Raw genomic sequence first — 14294 nt, 5'->3', positions numbered from 1 at the left:
GCATTACCTGTAGTGTCTTCACAGAGCCCCACAAACAACACTCTTAATCTGTACCTTCTATGATGAACAAATGCCATAGGAGCAGAAAAATGCAGTACTAAGTAGGTTTTTCTCCCCTCTTCCCCTGCTGAAAGCAGAGGTGGGCATTTCAGTGATGAAGCCACATGATCTGAAATAGTCTGCAGCCACTCCTTAGTTCACACACAAATAAACTGTCTTCCTCAGTGCTCACATGTCAAGAAGGGCATTAAGTCACAGATTTGAATCAAAAGGACGTTGAATAAAAAAGCCACTTCCTTTTAAATGGATTGATGAAATTGTTTTCTGCTTGTCTCAACCACACCAAACCTTGTTTTATAGAACACACAGTTAACCTATAGACACCAAAGTGTTTTGGGTTTTTTCCTAACTCAGAGAAGACTTACATAGATATCATGATTTCTGGTGGGAATCTGGTCTGTTTCAAAGTATGGTGATAATAGGAATACCAGATTAATGGGCATCTCAGCTGGATTAATGGGAACAAGGCATGAAAATGTACATTACTGATTAAAGAAGATAAACTCTATTTAGAATTGCACTATGAGTGTGAGTGACCAATAGATTACAAAGAACATTTCTCAAGATGCTGTTTATGTTGAAACAAATCTTTTGTAACCTGTGCTCTGCTCCTTAATGCTGGGGTCCTCCTTAAATTTAAGACTGAGATTACACAAGGATAAAGTGGTTAAACAGTTAAAACAGTAAAACAGATACAACAGTTGGACTTGATGGTCTTAAAGGTCTTTTCCAACTTAAACGATTCTCTGGTTTTACAATGTCAGCACTTCTATTGTCCTCTCAATATTGCAAGCAAAAAGAGCAGTCTGCATGCACGAATCTCTGACAAAATGATTTTCAAGGCTCCTGTAGTTTAGCACATTTCTGTCTTCCAAGCAAAATGGGAAGTGAACCCAGACTGAAAGCAGAACAAGGTGGGTTGGCTGAGGAAGGCTGTCACAGCCTTTGCCAGCCAGCCAGCCACATCTTGCTGTAGGGCTGGCAATATTAAGCTGCCCTTTACATGCCAAGTCCCTCTCTTTCCTTCATAAAGAAGGGAGGATTTTACCACCCTACTTGCAAATACATGCAGAGAAAGATATAGGGATTGGCATCTAAGCTGGACAGGACCCCTAAGAAATTCTCACACAAAACACTGATGGATGAGATCAGCAACAATACAAGTGTGATAAACTCAAGACAGGAACTAAAATAAGAAAAAAAAGTGAAAGCAAACTAAAATCTGTTTCTACCATCAAGATGCAGCTGTAGACATTAGTGTCACAGGAAGATGTGGAGACAAAACCTGATAATAAAAAGTTATTGCAGGATGTATGAACATTAAAAAAAATATAGATTTGAAAGTAATGTTAAAAATGCTTGGCTTTTATCAGCATCACACTCAATGTAGCTCATGATTCTTTTGCTTCCTTAATATTACACACTTCTTTGTGGACTACCACCAAACAGCAGCAGCTGCGAGGACAAGGATGGGGCTGATTTAATGTAGCAGCTCCCCTACTCCCTCTAGTTTGTCTTCCTCACAGTAGGAATGCATCACATTTATATGCACCAGAGCAGAAATATTAGTATTTCCAGTTAAAACTCTAACAGAAATTAAGCTCTGCTTTGTTGGTTACTATTAAGTCAGGAATTTTTTTTATAAAAGTCAGATGTTTTAATCCATGTTTCTTAGACAAACTTTTGATTTCATTAAAAATTGCATTAAAAAATAAAAGTATGACATTTGTTTAAAAAAATTGATTGAGACAATATTAGCCCAATCATGGTAAAAATGCCTTTTGTCACTGTATTATCATCTCTTGATTAGGGGTCTTGATCAAGCACCTTCTTTTTTCCTGCTTTACAATGCCTTCTCTTGTTGAACCTGGTGCTTCATGAGAGCTGTCTGAGCCCTAGCCCACAGGGGAGCATAAAAAACCCAATGTAGTTTTCCCTTTTCATCATAGCCACACTCCCAGACAGATTTTTCATTGGGGCACCTTTCGGGTTTCTTTCCATAGATAATTGAATATCCAAGTAAAACATGAAACGAACAGTTTTACATTTAAAAACAGCCTTGATAAACAACTTTCAACCTGCCCTACTCATTATTACACACTTAGGATTTCCATGCGTGCTGAGGAGCTGATATTATACCTGGCTTAATCATACATGCACTGAAATACATCACTGCACCTTCAGCATCTGCAGGAGAGCTGAGACAGGCTGGCAAATAAGCCAGGAGCTGCAGCAGACCCTGTTTCCGAGACTAGCAACTGGAAAATAAAAGCATCAGAGGCACCAGGGCAGTAGAGCAAGACAGTGTGTGCTGGCAGGCTGAGCTGGTTTAATTCTCTGCATGAGCAGAATGGTGCATGGCTTGTTTTCCTGTCAGTGAGCCAGAAGTTCATAGGTAGTGGGGCTGAGTTGATCCAGAGGTAACTGGAGGGGATTTCACTCACACCCCAGCATTGTCCTCTCAGCACAATCCTGGCTACTTCCAGCAGTAACTTTCCTCTCCCCTCCACCTCCTCTGCCCTTTTCATTATTATTGCTGCACTCAGTAAGGTAGCAACATATGTGCTGTTTTTTCCCAGTCCAGCAACAGTAAGTGTTAAGTAGATGATAGCTCCAAAATGCAACATGTATATCATATTTTGTGACTAACACAATCTCCCAATCAGGACATTTTGATCTTCCAGTTATATCTAGGGACTTTGGCAGGAAATGATCTTTTTACATGCTCTCATAAACTCTCAGAAAGTCTGGTTTTGGTTCACTCTTTCTGCTAAAGAACACCAATAGTTTCTCTTTGGTTTCCCGGTGTATGTTTACCAAGCTGATAAAGGCTGCAAGGCGGATCGAAAGAAACACTTGGTTTATTTTCTTTTACTTTGGCAGTGATAAGAGAGTGGAGTCCCATTTTAAAACCTGGAGAAAAATAATTGGCATGTCCCAGTTGTTTTTTATACACAGGCACAGATGAATGCATGCACACATAGATTTTAGGGTTTTTTATGGGTACCTTCTTGACTTGCAGCCAAGCCATGTCAATGCAAGCCAGCTCATGTATTTAATTGTATCAGCATATAATGGCAGACAGATTTTTCTTCCTTTCTGCACTGCAGCATAAGCTTTCCTAGGAAAGCTTGTTTTTTACTAGGAAACAGGAGAGTGCATGGTAAAAGAAGTAAACCCCCTGCTTCCATCATCCAGGAGAGATTAAAAACACAGACATATCTAGATGATAAACTGAAACACAGTATCGTGCCCCCTGTGTAATTTATGGAATACATGCCTGAACTAATAAACGCCTCAGGGAATAGTTAGTGGTGAGTGGAAGCCTTAAGTGCAGTGGCTACACTAAAATCAGCCTAGACTAGCTTTGCTTTTAGGTACAGGCAACAAAACAGAAGCTGCAGTCCAAAACTCAAAAAAATCTGCTGAACTTTCAGCCCTCTGTGTCTCTGTCTCCCTTTCCACAAACACACAACCCTCTCAGTAAATTCCAAGCAGGAAATAACAAAAAATTGCTTGGAAAACACAGATATTACTGTTCTCTTATTATGGTCAACATTCAGCAGAATATGCAAAATAATACACTTTATGCCTTTTAGGCTTGAAACTGACATGAAGAGAACAAAAAGGACTGCAAGTTCTTTATCCAGCATGTTGGGTTGAAGGTAAGGTCACTGCTTGCCAGCAGGCTATGACTGACTCTAATTAAACATTTTTTATACCACTCATCTGTGGCTGGGGAACATGTCATTAAAACACAGGAAACATTAATCTACAGATTAATGCTATAGAAAGAAAACTTTTACACAATCTTTACTCAACAATTAAAAGAAGCTTACAAAACTTTAACCCTTGGAATACCACAACACCACCACCTAGTAAGAGCTCCAAGTGGATGTTACTCTGATAATTACCTGTTTCTTCATCAAGTCACACCAGTTTTGCTCCACTGTGAGGGTACTTACCCCAATACTGTTCCATTCTTTTGCCTCCATACTCACAGACCTTAAATTAGGGAATTGGCTGCGTGTATTTACTGCATTTTTGACTGTTTGGAACAAACTTCAAATGCTTTTCAGAAAAATGGTGGGTGATCACTCTGTAAATCCCTATGTTTCAGGCTAGTCAAGAGCCCAGCATATACTGTTATTTATTCATTATTTATTTTTGTCAAGCACTGTGGTCCATCTTGAAGCAATTGCATTGCTGTGTGAAGGCATCTCCATGCTAGCTCCATCTGCTTATGAAACCAAGCAGTGTTTTGGGGCAGGAGGGTAGGGACAGAGGGGCATTTATGGATGGACACAGATTTCTACGCTCTTGTCTGTTTACCAGAAGTACACAAAATTTGCTGTTGCATCTGAGGTGATATCTAGTTCTTGCACTGAATCCCCCCATTTATTCTCTTTCCTTTCTGTAAGGAGTTAAATTTAAGTTCAAACTCTTAAAAAGAGGTTTATAGAGACTAGAAATGGTCTAACTAGTTACATTCATTTTGTCTTAGATTTTATAAATCTATATACCTACAGAGAGCAGATTCAGTATTTTTGTAGGTATGCAATTAATTTGAGGACATTTTCTTCTATTGGTTCCTATATATGAATATGTACAGATGAAGAAAGAGAACATTTATATTTAACATTTCAATCTGCACTTTTAGAAATGCAGCACACAGTTTCACCAGTAGCATATTATCACTGCTCTTACTTTTCAGGTTTTTTCATAACAAAAAGTCTGTCATCCAGTCCTCACTGTTACAAAAGCATTTAGTTAAACTAGTTAAACAAGTTCAGATTGTTGCTGGAACCACAGTGGAAATATTTACAGTAAAACTCACCTGGCTTCAAGTATTGTTCCAAAGTTGAAATTCAGCCCAGTCTTGGAAGTTCACAAAGGTTCATTAGCTTATTTGAGCAAAACCCAGGCTCGTTTTCAAGTAAACTTTGGCTGATATTTAGTTCTAGATAAAGGGCACAGTATGATAGTGATATGATTAAAATGGCTTGAATGCAAACCCTCTGCTCCCTCTTGAGAAGTGGAAGAGAAACATTATTGTTTTGGTTACCCATTCAACACTCATAAAATTGGCCACTCACTTTCAGAGGGAGGTTTGCTGCTCATGCTCACAAATACTCACTGAGCAGCCAAAGGATTTACACAGTCAGCTAAAAAAAATACAAAATGTGGGCAAGTGAAAGCATGGCTGGTTATTTAGGGAGTTAAAATGTCTCCAAAACTGGAACGAGCAAAGTGTGTTCTACCTTAGCAAGAGACAAAAAGGGAAAACAGCATCCTCCAAATCCTTACAGACTTAAAAATCTATTCCACATCCTTATCATCACTTGACAGATTTATAAATTAGTTGTTTCTTATTGTCCATTAACCCAGTGACCCAGATTTTACTGCAGCTCTGATCCAAACAAAACTCTTTGTAATCAAATGGGAAGATCCTTAATGAAGTTTAAGGACACAGTGAAGCCTGGTCTGTCCTACCATGCCATATTGCATGTTACTAATCTGCAGAGAGCCACAGCTAGTTTGTCAGGATTAAACAAGAGAGGAATAAGAAAGTATTACTACCTCCTCTGAGGCTTCAAATCAGTTTTCAGTCTGCTGTGATGACCCTGGCCACCTTCAAGGCTCCCTGGAGAAAAGAAGGAAAGGAAATTAATAAATAGGGTTCATAAAGATGGCTGCAGGTCTAAAGAGCATCCACTGCTCTCTTTTTTCATCCCATGGTATATTGTGAAGAAAGACTGCCTCAATCATATGAAAATATAATAAAATGCATATGTTTCTTTTATATATGGAAAAGGTATGTAATTAATTTTGGTTTAAAATAAGAAAAAATGGGCTGGGTGAATGTGTGCTCACTATGAAAGAGAAAAGACCACTTTTTTTCTTTTTTTTAAAAAGGCTTTTCTTAAAAAATTCCTAGTAAAACAAGCAGATGGACTAATTTCACTTAAGCTAAAAATAATACACAAGTGGAGAAAGCCAAACTCGAGTCTCCCTTTGTAGGGAGTGTCAGGTATATATTTAGAGGGATCCACATTTTCCTTGGCAGCTTGGGACAGGAATCAAAGGCATACCTTTGCTGCTTAACAAATCATCATCTTTACCTTTACTGCTTAGGAAAAGAGGACCAGAAGTCTCAGTTGAGTACTGAACCTTCTGGTTGTCCACATAGTTTTTAGTTCCTTCCCTGGCTCCACTTTGGAGTCTTTCAGCCAGCTCTCTTCAAGACAAATGTGGAATGGAGAATTTTAATCCTGATGCAATCTGGATTCAAGGAGAGAGTGCTCCATGACTCTGGGTCTAGAAACTCTACCTTGGTTTGTGCTTGATGGTATAAATGCAACTGCATGGATTTTTCCAAGGCATGGGAATGTTTTCAGGAGGCAAGAAAGGCTTTTAGGAAACAGCCTTGCCCTGTGCTCCTATGGGATGTTAGAAATCCTGCTGCAAGTTTAATTTGTATATATTCAGATATGACCAAGTCCCAGTATTTATTCTCTATACTGCCCCTCTCTTTGACAGCTATGTCAGGAAATCAAGGAAACATCACAAAAATCCAGGTTTGATTGTGGATACTGTTTGATACAGTGCAGAAATAAAAGACCTTCTATTTAAAGCACAGAGCTGCTCTTCCTAAAAATGTGGAATACACCAGATTTTGGGCTCCTCCCAATCAGCTACTTGTAATTTTTCTACTTAAAGAAGGGAATTTTCCCTCTTTCAGCTCAGACTGAGTTTTTCCTTATATTTCCTCTCCCCTGACCTGCTAAGGGAGGGAAGTGACAGAGCAGATTTGGTGGGCACTTGTTGTCTAGCTCAGGGTCAACCCACCACACAAACCAAGGAATCAAAATCATAGCGTTAAGCATGAGGAAGAAGGGGAAGGGAAAAGGGAAGGGAGAAGTGGAAAGAAAAAGAGATGGACCTTTTTGAGAGGTGGTAAAAATCAACTTAAAACAATCATTTTACTTATAAAATCTAAACCAAAATTAATCACAATCTCAAAAACATAGATCTTGCATATTTATACCAGGTTTCCCTTTGGAATAAAATCACATTTTAAATCATGACTAAGCAGACTAAATAGTACTAGGTACTCTAATTTCTAGTCATAATTTAAAGTATTTCTGAAGTGAGCAATCCCTGAGTGAAGAAAGAATGTAAACTCAGAATATGTGTTCAGTAACATTTGCTTAGTGAAAAAAAAAAAAATCTTTAGAGTTGCTACTGTGGCTCACTATTAAATCTGAGTAGCTGGGTCTGAATGATTTATGTGCTAAGTTATTAAAAGTAAATCAAATAAACACATGGGAACACCAGTCAGTCCTTTTGCTCTTGCTAAATCCCCCTCAGGTTATTTCTCATATATCAGCAGTGTGGCCAAGCAGGCTGCAGGACTGCTCAAGTGTCATGATAATATTTTGGCATCTCCAATAAGCAATGACAAAGCAGAAGGCTTGACACTCTCAAAAAGTGTTTTGGAAGTGTTTATTCATGTAATTATGACAAGCTGTGTTAATTAATGCTGAAGGACCCTTCTCACTTTCCCAAGATTACACTTATCTTGGTGTCTTGAACATTTTCAGGATGTATTTGAAACCCTTAGAAATATATTTATGCACATGAAACATAAAACACCTTTTCAGAGCTGCAATCCTGCAGTCTTACTCTGTTTTCTTATTCCAAGTTTCACAGTGATTAAGTTTCAACATCAGTTTCCTTAATGAGTCATTATATCTGAAAATGATTTTACTATAATCCATGTTGAATCACAGAATGGTTTGGGTTGGAAGGCACCTTTAAGATCAGCCAGTTCTAGGCTCCTGGCCATGGGCAGGGACACCTTCCTCTAGATCAGGTTTGCTCAAGTAGAATGTATCCCTGACTGTGGCAGGGACAAATTAAAGTTAAGTTAACCAAGTTTAAAAGATTTAAAATATATCTTCAGTCAAAAAACCTTACTGGCATCATCTCAGGCTTTTTCCCTATGTGACTATTTTGCACAGAATATTGCAAACCATACATAAATTACATTCATTTTTATAAGGATATCTTTCACATTATGTTCTCTGTTGTGGAAACTTTCCCATACACAAAGAACATCCATTATATTTTACTTCATTCTAATCCCAGTTATGCTTGTCAGGATTCATGAAAGCTCAGTGCACTCATTCAAGCTGTGAGAGAGCAGAGTTTAGAGGGCTATGCCTTTTTAGACTGCTCTTCTTTCAGGTTCATCTATGATGAAATAAATAGTTTGGGCCCATGTTGTTTCTCAAGGAGGCTTACAAAGAAATTGTCCATGTTTAGGATCTCAGCCAGTGAAATAATTTCCCTTTCATATTCTTTCTTACAGGAACACCAAGATGGACAATTCATCATATTTGCTGAAGGAATAAAAGATTATTTTCACGTATGAGCATGCTCCCCAATTAACCAGTTCCCATGGCTGTCACAGACACACACAAATATCACTGGTTTATATCCCTAGATGTGTGTTCTGACCTGGAAAATTGTCACCATTTCTAAATGGAGATGTATCTAGCTGTGAAACTGCCTTGAAGAAGTCTGCCCTTCACTTCTGAAGGCACAGCTCACAGTGCTCTGCAGTGTGACCTCTTTATCACACAGGACTTGGGAAAATGCACAATTAAAGTTATTTGTTTGGACATTCTTTTCCTACCCTTATCATCACTTCTCTCTTAATTCACAGCTAACCTTCATATTCTGAAACAGGTTATGACTTTTCACAGAGTTACTCCTGAGAACTAACATTGCCAAGCATTTCTATTTCCTGTTATTTATTAATAAAACAGAAGTTTCACATAAAAAGGATGTTAGTTCTCAGTGTTTTCTCTCCACATAAAACGTTGGCTTTCTTAAAAAACAGCAAAACCCATTAATATTCCATCATTTTCTTTCACCTGTCCTGGTGTCCCACGTAAGTTAAGTTGGTTGGTTTGTATTCCCAAGGATCAGGTTCTCAGCTACACTGAAAAATAAAAGTTACTGGAAACCTTCAGGAGGGGGCCACCAGTGGCAGTACATTTAGGCCAGCACATTTACCACAGACAGTTCTCTTAAGCAATCCTCGCATGAACTGCAGCCAAAACAGAGATTTCAACTGAAGTTTTCAGCATTTGGATTGCCTCTAAATCAATAGAACACATTTCTTATGAAATGTGAAAACATTTCTTATGCTGGGAAAAAATAGTTATTTTTAAATAGCTTCCATTTTCCCATTAAACAGAATAGCACTTTCATAAAGTAAAATACTCATATTAATGAGCCCTCTGTAGTGACCAACAGCAAAGAGTGAGGAATCAAATATGAGATTATTCTTATTGATTCTTATGTCATTACACTTGAGAAATAGTCTGCAGATACCATCTGCAGGTAAACCCTGGAATTAAATTGACACAAATTGCAGCCCAAGACCACCTCTGAGTTCAAAATTCAGTTCTATCCATTCCATTTTTGCCAAGCCATTTTCAAATTCCAGAAGAAATTTTAAAATCCTCACAAAAGAGTAATGTTATGATGGAGAAAAATAACTATTTACTAGTGCTACGGCTCATTTCAGATACCATTTCAGATTCTGAAAAAGCTAACTTGCATTTAAAAATTAAAAAAAATAAGTTGCTATTGGGCATTACAAATGATATATAGCTAATTCTGTAAGTCCTTGGAAGTTAGGAAGAAATATATGAGTTTTCTTCTCAAAGTACAGGCACTCTATTCCCATCCCTACAATCAGAAAAGGTTAAGCTGTTCTCTGAGCCACTTATTTTTGGGTCAGCAAAGTAAGAGCACTGCTAAAATGTAAGGTTTCATCTTTCAACAGGAAATGTCTGCCTGGAGTAAGATTTTCTTTCACAGCAGCCCCGAGTTTATGGTAGCAATGGCTTGCACTGCAGGGAAGGTGACGGAGAGAACAAGTACCAGGTATTGTGCCCAAAACTGGGTGGAAAAGCTGAACAACTTTTTGTAAAGCTGAACAACTTTTTTCCCTTCCGTTCCAGAGGGAAAGTGGTAGGTGTTCTCCAACACTGCCTAATTTCTTTACTTTTATTTAGAAACGTATAAGGTGTTCTTTTCTTGAGCACAAATGAAATCAAGAAACAAGAGACGGTTTTCCACTCACTTTTCCAAGCGTCTCTTAGTCCAACAGCTGTTTCCTCAGGGACACCTTCTCCACGCCACACTAAGCTCTGTCTCCTGTCCTTTTACCAGCTCCTACATCAGATTCTTTCATCTTTTCCTCATCTCTCCCACAGATAGGTAAGCAACCAAAAAACAGAGGCTGGGAGAACTGTTCTTGCTTCCAATGGCCTTCAGTGAGCCTTTCCTGCATCCTGACACCCTGTATGGGTGACTGCATGTCACCCTTTGGAGTGGCAGCAACACCTTTACAACTGTTTAATTTCCTTTAAGGCCCTAAAATTGAATTGATTCACTAATTCTTTTAGGCTTTCAGGAAACTTAGTTTTAGCTATAGAGTTTCTTTTCCTTATTTTGTTTCTTACATTTAAATAATCTTTACTATGTTTAATAATGCATTTTAAAGCACTGATGATCAATAGGAAGAAGGTATTCCCCAGAAATCAGGACTATATGAAATAAGCAGAATACCTAGAAAGCAACTTTAGATTAATAGCTATCACTTGTTAAAAGGGAAAAAAAAATTGCCAGAAGAGAATGCTGTTATCTGAAAAATTCAGATGGTTAGCCAGGAAAAGCCACGAACCTTTTCAGAGTCACTAAGATGAATTGTAGATTTCTGAGGAACTGCCACTCTATTCATTGATTTAGTGGTTTTTCATGCTAACAAACCTCAGAGCATGAAAGATAAGGCTCTCATTTCATCAGTCACCTCCAAAGCACAGGCACAACTGGTGTCTGTATGGGCAGAGAAGAAAGCAGAAGTACACCATGGGTGATTTTCATGAGGCAATGGTCCTTTTTTTTTTTTTTTTTGGAGCCCCAAAAGCAACCAGCAGTGTTAACTTTCTATGAATATCTCCAAGTTACAGCAGCAACAATAGCATTAGATAATTCTGACACTAAAAAAAAAGCTGAGGTCAAGTTACCTCCACTGTCAGGATGGAAGTCCTGTTTAAGCCCAGCTGGACTACCAGCTCATTTCAAGCTTTCTGCTGAATTTATATTGAGTGCTAATGATCTCCAGCTAATTCCAGATTGGAGTTAAGAGCTTACAACAGAAACTGACCTTTGCTGTCCCAGAGGAAAAAAGGGAGTGAAATGATTATCTGAGGCTATTTGTAAGGTCTGAAAACTCACTTAATGGATCAATAAATCAAAGAGTGAATGAAGCTGGTTTAGAAAGCAGGTGTGTGGATTCTAGTACTGAATAGGTGTTTCATGTGAGAGAACAGTGTGGCTTGTGTTAGACTGAACGAAATCAGCTGAACTGTGTCCTGTAAATCCCTAAAGCAGGATGACATTTGTTCTACCTTCTTGTAAGAACACAGTAAAACACCCTTGGACATGTGGCTTGCACAAAATGTGCCAGCATAACATGCATGTAATATTTGGTGAGTTTTGATGCAGTACACTGGTAACAGATAAATGCATGAGTGTTTATCAAGGTGGATCAGTCAAGAGTTTCCAGGAAACATCAAAGACTGTTTAGTGCTCACATTTAGGACATTTTCTCACTTAAGACAGAATAATGTATCACTGAACCACCATCAAAGAAAAATGATGGACAGGACAAAAAGATGACCAGCTTACTTAGGAAAATTAAAAGCAAGTAAAGCCCTAAATCTCATCTTTCCTCTCCTGTCCATGGCATGAGGGAACTCCACAGAAAACTGTTTTTTCCAAGTGATACTCAGCTTGCCAGCAGATATAGAGAAAACTACCACAGGAAATGCTGCAAGAGCCACCCACATTATCCCAAGAGTGCTTCAGGAGTCCATTGGTAAATCAGTGGTCTTCATTCATGTATCAGAATATCTGTCCTGGAATATTTTAAGATGGTTTTGTCAGTTTAATTATTCAAATATGCCAGACTTGGGTTTTTGTTACAAAAAATGGTGGAAATAGTAGAGAAAACAGGCTTGCTCTCTGACAACACATAATACTTTAGTTTAGGTAAATTTGAAAGGCACTGCACAATGTGCTGTAGTGTACCACAATGCTTAGTGTTCACCCAGCAGAAAGATTTACTCAGTAAAATCACACTTTTTCCAACTCTTCTCATTCCATGCTGATGCATTACAGTGGAATAAGGCCAGAGCCTTATTCTATTCCATGTTAAATAAATAAACACAGAACAAGTAGGTAGCACACAAACCTATTTTTTACTTCACAGATCTCTTAAGACAGAGTACATATGAATGTCCCCTTGCCCCTAAAAACTTTGTAACAGCAGTCTGGAATATGATTCTTGTGGCAAAGCCAACTCCAAGCCAATACTTGCTGATATTATCACTGCAGCACCTTCCTCCATAGAAATTTGTCCCAGACAGTACATTTTGAGCTAAATCCAATAATCATCCTGAAATAGCATTTTCCAAATGTTTTCCAGTCCATAACAGGCAGAGTCTAGTAAAGCATTTAGTATAACTTTGGTAGAAGGAAACCTGTACTTCCAGTAAATTTTCTAAGCATTCGGAAAATATTAAATTGGAAGGAACTGTTAGTCTGTTGGGGTGTGATAAAAATTCAGTATCAACCTAGACAATTACAGAAGTTGCTTAGCATCAAATAAAGTCAGGTGCAAAATTCTTAGCTTAAATCAGGGAAATTATATGCACAAAGCCAGAATGAAGAATGATTAAGTAGCAGCTGCTAAGAGGCTTTAAGGAGCACCATGGATCACCAGCTGAACATAAATCAAAGTTGTGCTCTGTGGAGAGAGCAGGCATCACATTGGGATGTGTTTTACAATATTGCCTGAGAAAGGATGGAGATGGAGCCCTTCCTGTCACTGTGCCAGGAGGCTTCTGGGTGCCTGCCCTGGAAACACCAAACCAGGAACAAAGTTCACCATTTAGAGAGTCTGCAAAGGGGTGGTGAGAGTGAGAATAAGTGATAAGGGGAGGGAGATGAGGAGACAGGGGAGGGGGAGAAAGGAAAGGCTGAAGCTTCTTAATTAAAAGAAAGCAGGATGAGGGCGAGAGCAGTGTTCAAATAACAGAAATGAGAACAGCTCCTAAACCATGTGGACTTCCAGGAGCAAACAGCCATGAAGTTATGGAATTAAACTTCAGCAGCAAAGATGAGTTGTCCACTGGGGGGAGGCTAATAAAGCTATCAGGCAGGCCCAGGGAAAGCAAGGGCCCTCCATCACTGGAAGCCCTGAAGACAAATGTGTTAAGAGACACAGATGCACTTGATTCTCCCACTGGGGCAGCAGAGACCTCAGCAGGCACTTTCCAGCCTTACAGTCAATTATCCTGTGCTTCTACAAAACCATTGCCATCACAGTATTATTCATCTCTTTAGAAACTATGCAGCCACTACTGAAATAAAATAAAGGGAGAAGAGGAGGTGATGAGTTTTTTTAATAAGTTTCTTGTGATGGATGTGAGTCCCTGATAGGCTCCTGGGTGCCTATTAAGGAAATCTCCAGATGGATACAAGTCTAATATTTCCCATTTTGTCTTCTTTTTTACCCTCACTACGATTATTTAGATTCCATTTTGTTTATGCTAATCTTAGTGCATCACATCCTCCACTCCAGCAATTTTCAAATGCACCCCCTCAGAACAGCCCAAGAGATCCCCCTGCATGATAAAGAAGTGCCAGGAATCTTTTTCTTCTTCTTCTTTTCTTTTTTTTTTTTTTAATGAACATGTTTTTGAGTTAATAATATGCTGAGGGAGCAGCTGCACTCAGCAAAACTCCAGCTATAAAACCCTGAAAAGCTTGTGTTTCTTTCACATCATACTGCAGCCAAGCCAGCTGAGCCTACATCTGCCTCAAATCACTGGCAGGTAAAGTTTGTGTCTCACTACAGGGATGTAGTCCCACTGGGTTATTTTATTTATTTGAAGCAGAGCAAACTGAAACATTTGGTTTAGCTTGAAATCATGTTTCTCCCCAAAGTTCACATGAATTTCAACTGACTTTTTTTTTTCTCTCCTTTTTTTGCACTGTTTTGTTTTGATGTGCCTGATTTTACTGAGTGTGCTGCATACTTGCAGCCACAAACAAAAGCCATAGAACTGGTGGGGGATTGCCGTGGC

The 14294-nt window shown here is 38.7% G+C and overlaps 1 long non-coding RNA gene across 1 annotated transcript in view; it reads right to left on the bottom strand.

The window, feature by feature from the left end:
* The window catches only part of LOC118686348 (uncharacterized), a 105152-nt gene that overhangs the window by 83883 nt on the left and 6975 nt on the right, over positions 1-14294 (bottom strand). The window contains exon 2 of the long non-coding RNA XR_004980146.2: positions 5641-5704. This is a non-coding gene — a long non-coding RNA (uncharacterized LOC118686348). The remainder of the gene's footprint in view (positions 1-5640; positions 5705-14294) is intronic.

Source organism: Molothrus ater, chromosome 4 (assembly GCF_012460135.2).
Source record: "Molothrus ater isolate BHLD 08-10-18 breed brown headed cowbird chromosome 4, BPBGC_Mater_1.1, whole genome shotgun sequence".
Taxonomy (NCBI): Eukaryota; Metazoa; Chordata; class Aves; order Passeriformes; family Icteridae; genus Molothrus; species Molothrus ater.
Note: the sequence above shows the minus strand (reverse complement) of the source record. Positions and strands in the feature narration are given on the sequence as shown.